The following is a 14,392-nucleotide window of genomic DNA, read 5'->3' on the forward strand; positions in this document are numbered from 1 at the left end:
CTGTCACGCTGTCATTCTTGCCGAGGCGAGACTGGCGCGGCGCTGGTGACCTCAACCACGCCGTCTCCGACCGGCCGGCCCCGCGTGACCTCCGCAGCCGGGGTCAACCGCTGCCGGCCTCGGTGCCGGCCTGCCCACGCGCCTTGGGGGTCGGGCCGCTCCCGCTCCCGCCGCTCTCGCCCCGCGCCTGCTTTGCCCTCGCTCTTTCCCGCCCTGTTCCTGCCCTGCGTCCTGCTCTGTCACCGCTCCCTCCGTGCTCCGTCCGCTTGGTATCCTGCCATTGCTCCCGTTTGCTCTTACTTTGTCCTCCCTTATCTGACACACCATCTCTCTGTTCTTTCTCTCCCTGTCTTTAACACTCTTTTCTCCTTCTGTCGCTCTTTCCTCTCCCGTCCTCCCTCTACCTGCTCCTGCCCTCCCCCTGTGCTCTTCCTCCCCTCTTTCCTCTTCCTCCTCCCTCTTCCTGCTGCCCGTCCGCGGCCCGCTGCCGGACGGGCAGCCGCTGGGGCCGCGGACCGACTCCGGGACAGGACTATCGGCTCATCGCAGGCGCGCTAATTGCGCGACACGGGCGCGCGCCGGAGTCCGGTCCGCGTCGGTCACAGCCGCGTCGGCGCCCTTGGTCGGTTCACTGGACCGGGTCAAGGGTTACAGGTCACGGTCAGAGGCGCGCGCAGGGGTCAAACGTGTGGGGGCGCGAGGCAGCGGCGCCCCGGGAGGCGCCCCGAGTGATCGCGGCGAAGCGCAGATGCGGGGTCGAACGTGCGTGTTTCCTCTGTTCCCTCTCGCCGTCCGATTCACGATCACCGAAGCTGACGCCATGGTGCGGTGTCGCTGCGGCTGGCGACGACCTCACGTCCGCGTCAGGCTGTGAGTCAGGAGACACCACCCGCGAAGTTCGCCGCGCGGAAAGTGGTCGTGCTTTCTTTCGGCGCGGCGGATCACGAGGAGGGCGTCTCCGGGCGGCATGCGCGGCCGATCCCCCGCCGTCGGCGAGCCCCGTCCCGAATCTGGCGCCCGGGCCGGTTTCACCGCAGCGGACGACCGCCGACCCCAGGACGGCCGCCGTTCAAACAGTGCCGCGCCCCGAGCCGATGCCGTCGCCGGACCTTCGCCGGACCTTCACCGGACCTTCGCCGGCGGCGCGGGCGGCGGCCGGCGCAAATAGAAACGGTGGGCCGCCCCCGCGCGCGCGTGCGCCAGCACAGCCCGAGCGGCCCGGCCGGAGATTAATGGTGCTGAGCCGAGTTCGATTGGATCTGATTGGGGTCGTTCCCACGGCTTCGGTCGCTGCGGCGCTGTTGTTTTCTGCGATTGCGGCGGTCCCGCTGGCGGCGGCGGAAGGTGGCGGTGGAACGTGCACGACGCGGGAGGGAGGGGAGAGAGAGAGAGAGAGAGAGAGAGAGAGAGAGAGAGAGAGAGAGAGAGAGAGAGAGAGAGAGGAGAGAGAGAGAGGAGAGAGAGAGAGAGAGGAGAGAGGGAGAGAGGAGAGAGAGAGGGAGAGAGGGGAGAGGGAGAGGGAGAGGAGAGGGAGAGGGAGAGGGAGAGGGAGGGAGAGGGAGAGGGAGAGGGAGAGAGGAGAGGAGAGAGGAGAGGAGAGAGAGGGCTGAAATCGGCTGTGGTGCGATGGCGCTCAGAAAAAAGTAAATGCCCGTTTCCTTTGCCCATTATGAGTATGACCAATAAACATAGTATCGGCAGTGTTCTCGTCGTTTTTGATCGGTGTTCGTCTACTCCTTGAAACAGCAGTCACCGTCTCGCACCAGCCCCTGAGAGGGGTGACGACACTACGAACGTTGTCGGTCGGTGGCTGACAGGTCCCGTTGTCTGGTAAATGAAGCCGGTCCACGAGGGGGCTCAGCGCGGCGGGCGACAGCGTGGCATGTGTTCCAGTCTGGTGAAACAGCTTAGTCTGGCGCCAGTCTCGCCGGCTAGCTGAAATTCGTTCGTTTCTGCTCATCCCCCGCAAGGCGTTCTCGTGCGTTAGCTCGGCGTTTCACACGCTTAGTGCACAGCGACCGGCGCTTCTGTGTCCCGTGGTGACGTCAGGATAGCGGCTTGTGTATGCCGCTATGACGTCAGAAGAGCGTTGGCTGTCCCTGACCCGGCAGAAGGAATTTCGGCGCTCGATGGCATTTCCTGTCTTGGCGAGAGTTAATCGAAGCAGTCCGTTGTGCCGCTAGTACCGCCGTGGTGATACCGCACGGGTACGGCGCGCCGTCTGAATGGAACGCATCCAGCCTTCATCCTAGGTATCTCGCTACTGAAACGCATCTGAAGCGGCGCGCATCCTTTTATCCTGCGGTACGGCATTCCTGATGTATTCGATTAGTTGCATTTCATGTGCTTTTACTGGGCACTAACAGCTGATGCGCCGTTGTTCGGTCTCTGCGTCATATTGAGACGCGATGCGAAGAACGTGGACGCATGTACTATGCCAAACTTGCATGGAATAGCACCGCCATCGTATGCACCATAGCACACACAACTTCCCACTACATTGGTTACCACAAAAGTCACCAACAGTTACCATCGTGGTACATCGGAATGTAAAATAATTGCCCCCAACTGTCATTGCTAGCTCAAGAGGTAGAGTCCAACCGTCTACGTCGCTGCGCAGGGGCAGCATGCTCCCACGCCGAGTATCTGAACCGATCACCTTCTCCACACCTTCCATGTTAACCCCGGCGAGTTATGAGTGCGGTCCGTGGCGTCAAAGCATTATCCCGCTGCTGGCCGCCCCCCAGCGGGCGACGCCGATGGCCGCGTCCGAACAGAACCAAACGCTCCTCCTGACCGGCGGCAGAACTTTGCGCATCACTTAATCTCCTCGTGGAAAAATCGGTGCTGAGACCGGGGCGCGTCTTTGTCCCTCCTATCAGATCCTCCTGACAATGTCATCGATGTCCGGTGTAATCGGATTGGGTCCCCCTCCCAACCAGACCCGGTGGCGTATGGCCGGCCCAGGTGCAGCGGCGGCCGCAGCGCGGAAATCAAGGGGAGGCGACGCCTGGCAGTGAGGCCAGTAAGGCGAAGCGAAGACGTTGAGAGAATGTAGGCTGCGTTACTGACAGTCACGCCCAGAGGAGCTGTAATTTCCACGGGCTGGTTTGCTCGCCCAATAGCTATGCATGGTAAATTTCTCGAATGACAGGCAAGGTAGCATAAACACCCCATCCATGGAATGCAGAGAACGAATAAGTCTCGCGATTTAAGCACACACATTTTCTCTCAGGCGTTCTTGGTGATTCTTCAGGCGTCTAAGGCGATTTTTGACAACAACCAGAGACGCCTACAGCGACCAAAGCTGAACTTCGGCATGTTTGAACACCAGTAGTGCTATAGTGCAACACCAATAGTGCTCTAGTGCCACACCAATAGTGCATTCCCGTGGGAGCACGATGGAACAAGTAACTCAAGGCAGATGAGCCCGGTCGTGCCGCTAAGTAATGGGACAAATCTGAAAACATCTCGTTAAAGGTCCATCAGCTGCTAAAAATCCTTCTTAAGCGTGCACAGCTCTCCGTACAGACTGCTGCCGTGTCACCTGTAGACTGACGCTAAGTCGCCACGGTCCTCCTCCTGTCCGCGGTCGCCGTTTCGGTAGCCGGCGACAGTGTGAGATCCCAGTGGGCTGTAGTTTTTCGTGGCTCTCTGCCACCGGTCCTGTCTGCTGGACACCGTAAGCTCCCGTGTTCTTCTCACGGCCAGAGCCACCTGTTCTGCGGCGGCTGAGTGGCCTTTCGACGCTGAAAAAGGCCGCAGAACAGGGTGTTGTCCTTTCAGGCGGCCCGGGCGCCGCCAGCTGAAGGTGACCTGCAGTGTCGGTGGGCGGCTTTGGTGGTTCCTGGAAAATGTGGCGCGGTGACAGGTGGCAAACTCGTGGTCGTGCGCTCACTGGCCATGGTGCACAGTAGAACTGAATTTATTATGGGCAGGCATAGAGATAGCCAGAGCTGTACGGCGCGCACACCTCAGGCTTTGAATGTCTTTGTTACTGGCCCGAAGTTTATTCTGCGGTCTTTTGAGGGAGTCTTCTATTGGCAACACCGCGTGCCAAAGCTACTTGATGTGTACAAACACTTTCTCAAACAGAAGCTAGGTTTTGCAGTATGTTCCTAAAGGAGAGGATGGCGAGGCTGTTGACGATACCACCAGCACGCACATCAACGGCACCGACCGGTATGCACGTGTCTCGTCGTCCAGCGCACGTGTCCGGCGCCGCAGGTCAGCTTGCAGGTCTGGGTTCCCACGCAGCGCTCTGTCGGCGAGTCCGTCCCACACCGGCCGCCGTCGGTCGCCGCCAGAGAGCCACCGCCACTGGAGAGCTCTGAACCGGCCGCCGCCGCCGCCGCCCGGGTCTGTTCGGTACCGTGGGCCTGTCCGGGCCGCCGCGTCTCATGGCGCGGAAGTGTGACAGCCGGCGCCGAGATAGGCCGGCTTACGCCGCCGGGCCGGCCGCAGGTCCGGATCGTGGCAGTGATGACGGGGGCGCCGAGCCGACGGGGCGAATTCGGGCTGGTGTTGAGAGCAGATGCTGAGATTTCGGGGGCTCGGGTTGACGTTGAGAGCATACGCTGGGATTTCGGGGGCTAGCTTTGGCTCGGTGGTGGCTTGAAGCAGATTTTTGTGACTTAGGACGTGCTAGGGATGAAGATTCGAGGCAGTGCTACGTTTTGTAGATGTCAAACAATGACAGATATTTCAGGTGGTCGAAACAAAGTCCCACCAGGCAGTAACTTTCCAGTTCGGTACAAATACAGCCTCCAACGACATACTCCGTCGCACACCCCGTCGCTTGACTGTGCTCCAGACGTAGACTCAGTCCCACAGCCACGCTGTTCAAGTACTGCATGCTATATGAATCCCCCCCCCCCCCCGTTGCGAGCAAACTGCAGCTGGGTCCTTCGCCACCTGTTCGATAACTGCACGCACTACGTTGGCGCCGTGCGTGCGCGCGCGCACCGGTGATCGAGAACGGGCCCTAGTTCGGCGGTACCGGCCGAGCACTGGAGCTGCGCCGGCCGATGACACTGACGGCGGCGCTCCCACGCCCCCGACCCTGACGGCGCCGCTGTCGTGTCTCGCGGCGCCGTCACCGCGTCACTGAACGCCAGGATGTGGGACCGGCGCCGCCGGCACCGGGTGCGTCGTGGGCGGGCGCCAGTGGGGTCGCGAGGGGCCGGGGTGAGCGCGAGCAAGTGGGCCTCTTGGGAACCGATGTGGGCCAAATGCGGATCAGACGTGAACCAGACGTGATCCAGACGAGGGCCAGACGTGGGCCAGATGTGGGCTTGATGTGGACCGGGCAAGGCGACGGTGGCGCTACTGACAATAACTACAGCAGTTGGGCCTATTGCAAGATGGCAAAACGACCGATCGGAGTAAGACCTCTTGGCATCTACGGCTATCTTCTGTCAGTCCACTGCGCCTCTGCAGACCCTGTCCCAGTACAGCGCCGGTGAAGCCAACTTCTCTAGAACCCATTACCATCGACAGGGCTTCGACAATCACGAAGTTGCTTTGCGGCTTTGTTGTCAACAAGAATGGGTCCAACGTGTCGGCGCACGTTTCGTCTCGCTTGAAGGCCGTGTCGCATTCGGTGAACACTCGGGCGAAATCGCCGCTGGAAAACCCTTGGAAAATCGAAATCGCCGCTGGAAAATCCCTTACCCTTGCTGCATTTTAACCATCGCCTTTGACCGCCTCCCTCTGCGTCGAAGCCAGCTTTCTCCGTCACGGCGCCGCACCAGCTCTGGCGCAGGAACAGCCCAGCTCTGACCGAGGGCCGGCCGTCGGAGCCCCATCTCTGGCACAGGAACAGCCCAGCTCTGACCGAGGGCTGGCCGTCGGAGCCCCATCTCTGGCGCAGGAACAGCCCAGCTCTTACCGAGCGCCGGCCGTCGGAGCCCCATCTCTGGCGCAGGAACAGCCCAGCTCTTACCGGGGGCCGGCCGTCGGAGCCCCATCTCTGGCGCAGGAACAGCCAGCTCTGACCGAGCGCCGGCCGTCGGAGCCCCATCTCTGGCGCAGGAACAGCCCAGCTCTGACCGAGCACCGGCCGTCGGAGCCCCATCTCTGGCGCAAGAACAGCCCAGCTCTGACCGAGCGCCGGCCGTCGGAGCCCCATCTCTGGCGCAGGAACAACCCAGCTCTGAGCGAGCGCTGGCCGTCGGAGCCCCATCTCTGGCGCAGGAACAACCCAGCTCTGAGCGAGCGCCGGCCGTCGGAGCCCCATCTCTGGCGCAGGAACAACCCAGCTCTGAGCGAGCGCCGGCCGTCGGAGCCGGCTCCGCAACGGGAGCTCGCCTGCCGCCGCCGTGACCGGTACGACAGGGGCCCACGCGCCCGACCGCCTCACATGTCGCAACGCACCCGGCACAGGCGCTGGTGGAGCCTGCTGACACGCGGCAGCTGAGCGTCGGCCTCTGGTCAGTCACCCCGGGTCGCGGCGCGCTGCTGCGTGTGCGCTACGACCAAGACCGGTCCGGACCTGTGCCGGGCAATGCGTCTGTGTGCGGAACAGCCGAAGACACATCATGGCAACGGCTAGTCGTCTTGTCAGTGAGGCTGTTCGACCAATCACGGGGGCGCACATGGGAACGTGTTCGCGGCTCCCTACGACCAAAGAATCCTTAGCCGAGCCGAGCAGTCCGAGTGTCCACGCTGTCAGCGTGTTGACACGGGCAGATGATTGGTATTCGCCGTCTCTTCGGGGATGGACGGTACACGGGAGGCTGTCTCGGTGGCAAGACGAGTGGCCTGTCGTCCATCAAGCTGCGTGTGTTGCGATGCCGATGTGTGAAAGACGGCGGCTCTTTGGGCTCCCGGCGAACGAGACTGCTAGCGCTGTGCCATCGCGTGCAAGCCTGATCCTAAGCGAGAGGATTTGCAGAGGCTTGGCGGAGTGAAAAACCGCCATCTGTCGACTTCATCTTGGCGTTCAGTACTCGTGCCACTTAACCTTTGACCTCTCAACACAGCCTCTCAATGTCACTCTTGTATGAGTGATCTGATGGACACATCGTTGGCGGTAAACGTATTAAGCCAAACAAAGACGCTATTTCAAAATTTCAACATCCTATAACCATCAGGGGCTTCCTTTTTCAAAACAACAGCAAAAAAGTCGAAATAATATATATTTATTTATATAATATTTATATTTGCACTCACGCTTCTTCTTCGGGCAAAACGCTAAGGGCTGGTGTAATAAAACACTGTAATCTCATGCTCACCTATAGGGCCCATGCCAGTGTACAAGCTTTTGAAAACTATATATGCGTAAAGAGAAAACTGTTATATGAAATAGAAGCAACAAATAGCCGGGAAAGTACGCCGCACATTTCCCGCACTAATGTGAAAACAGTTTTTCGGTGCGCCTAAACCATCTAAGATAACTTCACCTTTGGCTGGACAACGGTTTTTTAGTAAAAGCTTCCGGATTATTTTCAGGTATTGCACTGCATACTGAGCATGCTGAGCACGTCTAAGCTGCCTTTTTAGATATACTTTCCCATGCTCTCTGCGTCAACGTCCCCAAATTCTTCGGGATTTCTGGGACGTAGCCTCTTAACTATTCGTTTCGCGGAACCAGCGGATGTCCCATGTCCGCGTTGATGTGATGACAAGAGACATCCGAATACCTGTGCAGTTCCTCTAAAGCCATCTCAAGGCCTGAAAAACCGCCACGGACAGCTGCTACAACCGGCCTCCAGGGCACGCCAACCATGCGGGCACATCCGGAGAACAGTTGTCTGGTCCGTAGAGTCGTTCGAGCGGAAAACCGAACCGACAGTTGTGCAGGTGACATCGCCACGGACAGCCATGACCGTGTCTCGAGCCGAAGCCAGCCACTCCCGGGTGACAGACGCGAGTCGCGCAATGTTTGCGTGTTCTGCAAGAGCTGCAGTCGCACTGCCTGACGGCTGACATTGTTGCAGTCGCTGCAGACACCGTTGCGATTGTTGTCGGGCCGTGCCGTTATTTTCGTTGACGTGGCACCGGGCGAACGGGCCGGTCAAAAGCTTGTAACGCAGTTTAATCCGAAAATCGCGGGGCATATTGCTTGCTGGGCTTCTCTGTGACATCTGTCGCCGCTTGTTCGACGCGTTTAGGTACTGAGTGAACGCTATCGTCCAAACCCAGTGTACTGTGCTCAACAATGTGCGCACCTGCTACATGGCCTGCGGGATGGCCATGGCACACGACACCATCCATAACGCTCACACGCACACACACATTGCACGCAGGGTCACTCGGGATTGCACCGTGCATGGAAGCTATCACGCCTCATCCCCTGAAAACTTTCGTTACATAACTTCGACCATCGGGCATGTGTTGTTTGATATGTTCTGATGTCAGAACATACAGCAAAAATGCTGAACCTAGCCACACATTCCTCTGTCCACGTGCATTTAGGCAGCTTGTCGAAACCCCATGCAGAAAACTCAACTGTCTTCAGCTCAAGCATTGGTCATGTGACGTCTGATAACCATCGAAGGTGCTAAGTGTGTAATGGGGCCGAGTTACGACACCTACCGGTTGCCGTTGTTACGGCTCAGGTGCAGATGGCCTGGGAACGCTGCGAACCCCACTCAAGTGTCGACGCGCGTGAGTGGCGGCCGGCCAACCTACGGTGGTGCTGCACCTGCTAGCGCACGTGATAGGCAAAAGGCAGTGCTGGCTTGCTTTGAGGCACAACGTGTAACAAATGAGAATATTTTACCACGTGATACGTCCTTCCGATGATTTTCACGCGATATTCGATGGTTATCACGGTATTCGGTAAGGATGTTTATGGAAAGCAACGGGCTAAGCTCTCTAATAATGAGTGAGTTTGTCAGGCCGTCAACCCTGGGCATGATTTAGTTTCATCGTCTCCGACCGATGCTGTTCTTGCATTAACCACACCTGTTTGCGAACAAGCTGACATCCGCAGATGGAGGTCCACCACCCGCCTACCCCCCCCCCCCCCTTCCGTGACGTTCCCCAGTTGACGGTCCGCCCCGGCCCACCCCCGCGTCATCAGCTCCCGCCGCGGCCGGCACTAAAGCACCGCCGCACGTCACGAGCGCTGACCAGTCGGCGCGCTCGGCGCTCGCGCGGCCCCGCTGCAGGTCAGAGGTCAGCGTCGCGGGCGCGGTCATGCAGATCGGCACCGCACCGTGCCCGATACCGGCCGCTGACGACGCGAAAGTTGCAGTTAATGAAAGTGAATATCGGCCAGCTGTCGGTGTGGCCGACTTTTTCTGTTCGGGCGCCGTGCTCGTCGGGCGGAGAAAGGCTGCTGCACGCTGCAGAAAGCGCTGCGGACTGCTGCCAGCCGTGTCGGCTGCAGCGCTGGTCTGCCAGTCGTGTGGACTGCAGCGCTGGTCTGCCCAGCCGTGCGGGCTGCAGCGCTGGTCTGCCCAGTCGTGTGGGCTGCAGCGCTGGTCTGCCAGTCGTGTGGGCTGCATAACTGGTCTGCCCAGCCGTGCGGGCTGCAGCGCTGGTCTGCCAGTCGTGTGGGCTGCAGCGCTGGTCTGCCAGCCGTGCGGGCTGCAGCGCTGGTCTGCCCAGCCGTGCGGGCTGCAGCGCTGGTCTGCCCAGTCGTGTGGGCTGCAGCGCTGGTCTGCCTAGCCGTGCGGGCTGCAGCGCTGGTCTGCCCAGCCGTGCGGACTGCAGCGCTGGTCTGCGCAGTCGTGCGGACTGCAGCGCTGGTCGGCCCGGCAGTGGGCGAGAGGGGCGAGGGGCAGAGTGGACGGCAGCGGCCGTTGGTGCCTTGGAATTCGGTCGAAGTAGTGATAGCGCTCGGAGGAGACGGTGCCGGTACTTTGCGGTCATACAGTTTTGGCCAGCGCTAGTGCCACTTGGTGGTCACCAGGCCGAGAAAAATCGACCATTTTGTAAAGGCACCGGACCGCAGATACCCCATTGTTGGCGCGAGACGGACCCTCATCAGCCCTTCAGTGCGCCATAACGGTCATATTCGTATCCACAAGCAGCCGCCCTCGAGCCTTCCACTGGCGGCTCAGGGGGCACTAGCCGCCGTTGAATTATGCGCGCCGTAATAAGATGAACTGCGCCATTAAGATGCTGACGATTGTGGTCAGCGAACGGCCGGCGCGGAGCCTCGGCCGGGGCCAGCCGGTCTGCCAGTCATCTTCGCTGACCTTGTGGGTCGTTTGCCCGGTCCGTTCCCGGCTTGGGCGTCCCGTTGGTTTCCGTCTTCCTGTTTGGTTGTTGGTCGGTTAGGGAACTGAGAGGCGATCGATCGCTGCCGCGCAACAGGTTCGAGCTGTTCTTTGGCTGTCCTCGCAAAGCTGTCGACGACTTTGCAAGGCGTGCCGGCTCAGTCGTCGCACTTCCACGTTTTTGATCGTTTACTTCCAAGTAATCGACCCCTCTCCCTCTCCATTCGCCTTTCACCTCTTTCCTGTCATCTCCCTCCTTTGGCCTTCTGACCTGGCCCATCCTTGTCCGGACCTCTGGCCTTTGGCTCTCTTCATGGCCTGCCCAATCCTCAAAAGTTCCTGTTCCCTTGCCCTCTTACATGAACTCTGCGGGCTCATGTCTTCCGACCCAGTCAGTCTTTTTCGTCTCAGGTACTTGCCAAGTCTCGTCAGCACTCGCCACAACGCTTTGTGTTGGCCGAAGTCTTGTCCTCTCTCTGCCATGCGCTTACGGGTCGCTCACTAAATCCCTCTGATGGCTTCGCCCACCTCCTGTGCTCTCGGCCTTCCTGTTCTCGATATCTCTTTCCACCCCTCCCGGGTCTCCCTCCACCTCTCCCGCATATCTCTCCCCCCCCCCCCCCATCCTCTCACCAACTTTCAGCGCCCTCGTCTCCGCTCACCCCTCCAACGCCTTCATCGGGAAGCGCCCGCGCGGACTCCCCGCCCCGCCTCTGCCCCGCGCGCGTCGGGCCGACCTGCGTGCCGGGCCAGGCCGCGGCCGGCCGATGTTGGCCGATTAGGCGGCATTCCTGGCGTGCGGCGTCGCCACCGGCGTCGTGCCGGCCGTCAGCTGCCGGGCCGGCCGCGCCGAGGATCGGCCGTGCGTAACACCGACCGACCGACCGGCCGGCGCAACACGCGGCACGCGCGGTATGGCTAGAAGGGTGCGGGCCGAGAATGCTGCGGAGGCTGCAGGAGAGAACAGGAAGGTAGCCGGAGACCGCGTTGCGGCAATGGCCAGCATCTGGCACCGAGGCTGCGCATCGTGTGACGATGCGGGAAGTAGCGGATCGCGGGTATGTGATGGGGGCTTTGTTTGGGAAGATTGGGAAGCAAAATACAGCCGTGTTGTTTGGGAGGCCTACAAAGTAAAATACCACCGTGTTATTTGCAGGACCGGAGCCTGAGCAAAACAACTGATGTTATAAGCTGTGGTGACCCCGAGAGTGTTTTCATAGCCGCGGTGAATGGTCGGCTTGTCCAGATGCTGCGCACATCACTGACGGGAGTATCAGCATTCTCGTGTCCAGTATATTTGGGTTCAATCTCCTCGGCCGAAGTTTGAGCCGGAATGCTAGAGGCCTTCCAGTCAAGTATCGCCCCAAGATGGTTCATTGCATGATTTCACTACCGAGTACTGGCCATCCCAAACAGAAGCCACGAATTACCTATCAGCCAGAGGCGCGTGAAGCCGCTGAGACGCGCCAGCCTCTGCAGTCACTCAGACTCGACGCCCCTCACGCTGTGCCGCGACGCAGTCACCGTTATAGGCCGTACGGATCCACACGACTGTGCCGGCTCCATTCAAACACTGTCGGTCGCCCGCCGCGGTCCGCCCCCCTGCTGCGCTCCCTGACGCCGCCCCTGCCGCGCCGTGGCGCTGTGCAGCCACACCACCGTTACTCCTGTGTCGGCCGGCGGCGCCCGGCGCTGCACCGTGCACGGGCGTGCACTTGGCACGTGCACCACGTGCTACCGGTCCCACCGACGGTCCGCTACCGGGAACGTGGCGCCCGGGCCCGAGGTAGCCTGCGTCAGGCTCCGTCCCAGGCGCGCGGCCCGGCGCGGCTCGTGGAGCGCTTCCTCGCGGCTGAGCGTGAAATATCGCCGGCTCCGGCCTGGCTGCCGCTCCAGTGTCTCGTCGCGCCTCGCTGTGGCTGAGGTGGACGACTGAGACGTAAATGACTTGTAATGCGGATGGTGTGGTCAAACCAAAATCATCATTGTTTATCTCCCGTGGCGACCGCCTGTGCAATACAGCGGGCTGGCTGATTACGTGAGGAAGTCTCATGTCAGTCTTCCTGACAGGGTCGTACATCCGTCTGAGCTAGCTGCTACCAGCCCTCTGCATTACACTGCCAGCCACATTCTGTCTGGAATGCCGCAGTCGGCTGACCTCCACGACACCATGTCTATATGTATTGTGCGGGATATTGGCGCTTTAACTGGGATCTCAATCTTCTCGCAGCTTGTTTCTGAGTTGTTTTAGTCATCTTGGGCTTACCTCGTGTCATGGGAGTATGCGCCCTACTAAGATGGGAATACACATCGGAGAGGTGGAGTGAAGCGGAGGCCTACGCGATAGGCTGACCAGAACATTGGCTTTGGGAGGGCAAACGTGAGAGGCCGACCAGAACATTGGCTTTGGGAGGGCAAACGTGAGAGGCCGACCAGAACATTGGCTTTGGGAGGAGAAACGTGAAAAACATGACTGTTCAGGCAAAATTGAAGCGGAAAAAACACTGTTTTAAAAAAACTGAGAAGCGTGTCCCCTATTTTTGCCTCACCCTCTCCCCTCTCCCCTCTCCCCTCTCCCATCTCCAGTAGCTGTACACTTGCTTCGTGGGGCCTCACCTCATGTGAAATTCTTGTTGCACTGTACCATCCCAGAGTTTTTATGGCCAGTCGTGTGACTTCTCATGCGGCCTGCAGCTTCCCTCTCCACCAACTCGGATCGCACCTTTGTGATGCCGTTGGAGCGTATGTGCAGCGGGCGGCCGTTGGTCTGATGGTTTATGCAGGAAGCGGTAGGTGGTGGACTGGGAGCTCCGGGTCAGACTCGGGATTCCTGGGACCTCTCCCCTCCACCGATTGCCGTGGCTGCCCCACCGCAACGCATGGACAAAGGTGTGCTGCGGCTGGCTTTTGAAGTGGTCATGTATGCTCTTCTCGCAGCCCAGGTCCAGTTTGATGTCGCGCTTGTTTCTTTTGAGTTTCCAGCTCTGACTTATGTGGAATCGAATGTGAATCGCGATTATGCATTCATTGACGACTGCGAGATATTCCTGACCTCCCTGTGCGCTGTTCTTGACACGTGACTCTTGGAAGAACGGTAGGACGCGTCAGAATTCTCCAAGCCAGAAATCTCCAAACCATCTCGTGCCAGTCGACGACCGAGGACAAGCTTTCCATTGAAAATGATTTGATTTGCCACCCAGCCGCACGTGCGACCAATGACTCAGCTGACATTCTCACGATACCTTTGAGCCGTCTGCAGATAAATAAACTAATCTAGACGCAGGACGAGCGTGTCAGCCTGCTGCCAGCGCACATTACCACACCGGACATTGAGGGTGTGTTGACCGGACTCGCCTGTTGTTCGGCCGGTCAGAGCGTGCCGAGATCTTGTTGATCATTAGCTGGTCGGCGAGCGGGCGCACAGACAGGCGTAGGTCCCGCAAACGGGACCGCCCCTTGCCGGTGTCGATGCGACGAGTCGCAGGCTTCGGCACCCGCTGCGGCTCTGAAGGTCAAGCTCAAGGGTCAAGGTCAATCTCCGGCCGGTTCCGCTCCTCTGCCGACGCGCCGGCTGGCTGCCGGGGGCGTTGGAGAAGGCGCCCTCCAGCGCGCCCTGTCGTCGCCAGTCGGGCCCGTACCGCCCCTGGGGTTAGAACCGGCCCGGGGGAGGGTCGTTCGCCGCCCGGCCGCCGGCAGGACGGGCACCTCCAGCGCCGGAGAGCGATTTCCGGGCTGTCCGAGCCGGGCTAATTACAACGTATCCCCGGCGGGTGAGCGTTATTTATAACGGATGTTAGCTTACATGGGCCGTTTGTCTTGTGCACCGACGCATCTTTCGCGCGAACTGAGGACTAGTGGATAGAGCTGGGCCCCCGGGAGCGTCAGTTTTGTCTGGTATCTTCAATCCGGTGCAATTAATTCCAATTACCACCAGCAGTGTCACTCTTTCCGACTGCGATTGAGGCCAATCAAGGAGAAGGATTTCATGGCTTTTAACCTCGTATGCTCTCTTATTTCAGAAGTGAGTGTGCGGTAGAGTAAGATGTGGTAGCACCGTTTCAAGGGGGATTATCACGTTTATAGGCGTGAAAAATTGGAGTACAGGTTAAGATACTTTCAGTAAAGAGCGATGTGTGCGCTCCAGCATTGCTCACTGCAGTGAAATCCAGACTCCCGTGGCGTCTTCTGCGCAACACGGCACATCCCTCGGTTCTCACAAT

The 14,392-nt window shown here is 59.6% G+C and overlaps 1 pseudogene; it reads left to right on the forward strand.

Annotated features, from left to right (window-relative positions):
* The window catches only part of LOC119091046 (unconventional myosin-Ia-like), a 42,513-nt pseudogene that overhangs the window by 1,052 nt on the left and 27,069 nt on the right, over positions 1 to 14,392 (forward strand).

The sequence above is a fragment of the Pollicipes pollicipes genome, unplaced genomic scaffold (genome assembly GCF_011947565.3).
Source record: "Pollicipes pollicipes isolate AB1234 unplaced genomic scaffold, Ppol_2.1 Scaffold_3216;HRSCAF=3773_pilon_pilon_pilon, whole genome shotgun sequence".
Lineage (NCBI taxonomy): Eukaryota > Metazoa > Arthropoda > Thecostraca > Pollicipedomorpha > Pollicipedidae > Pollicipes > Pollicipes pollicipes.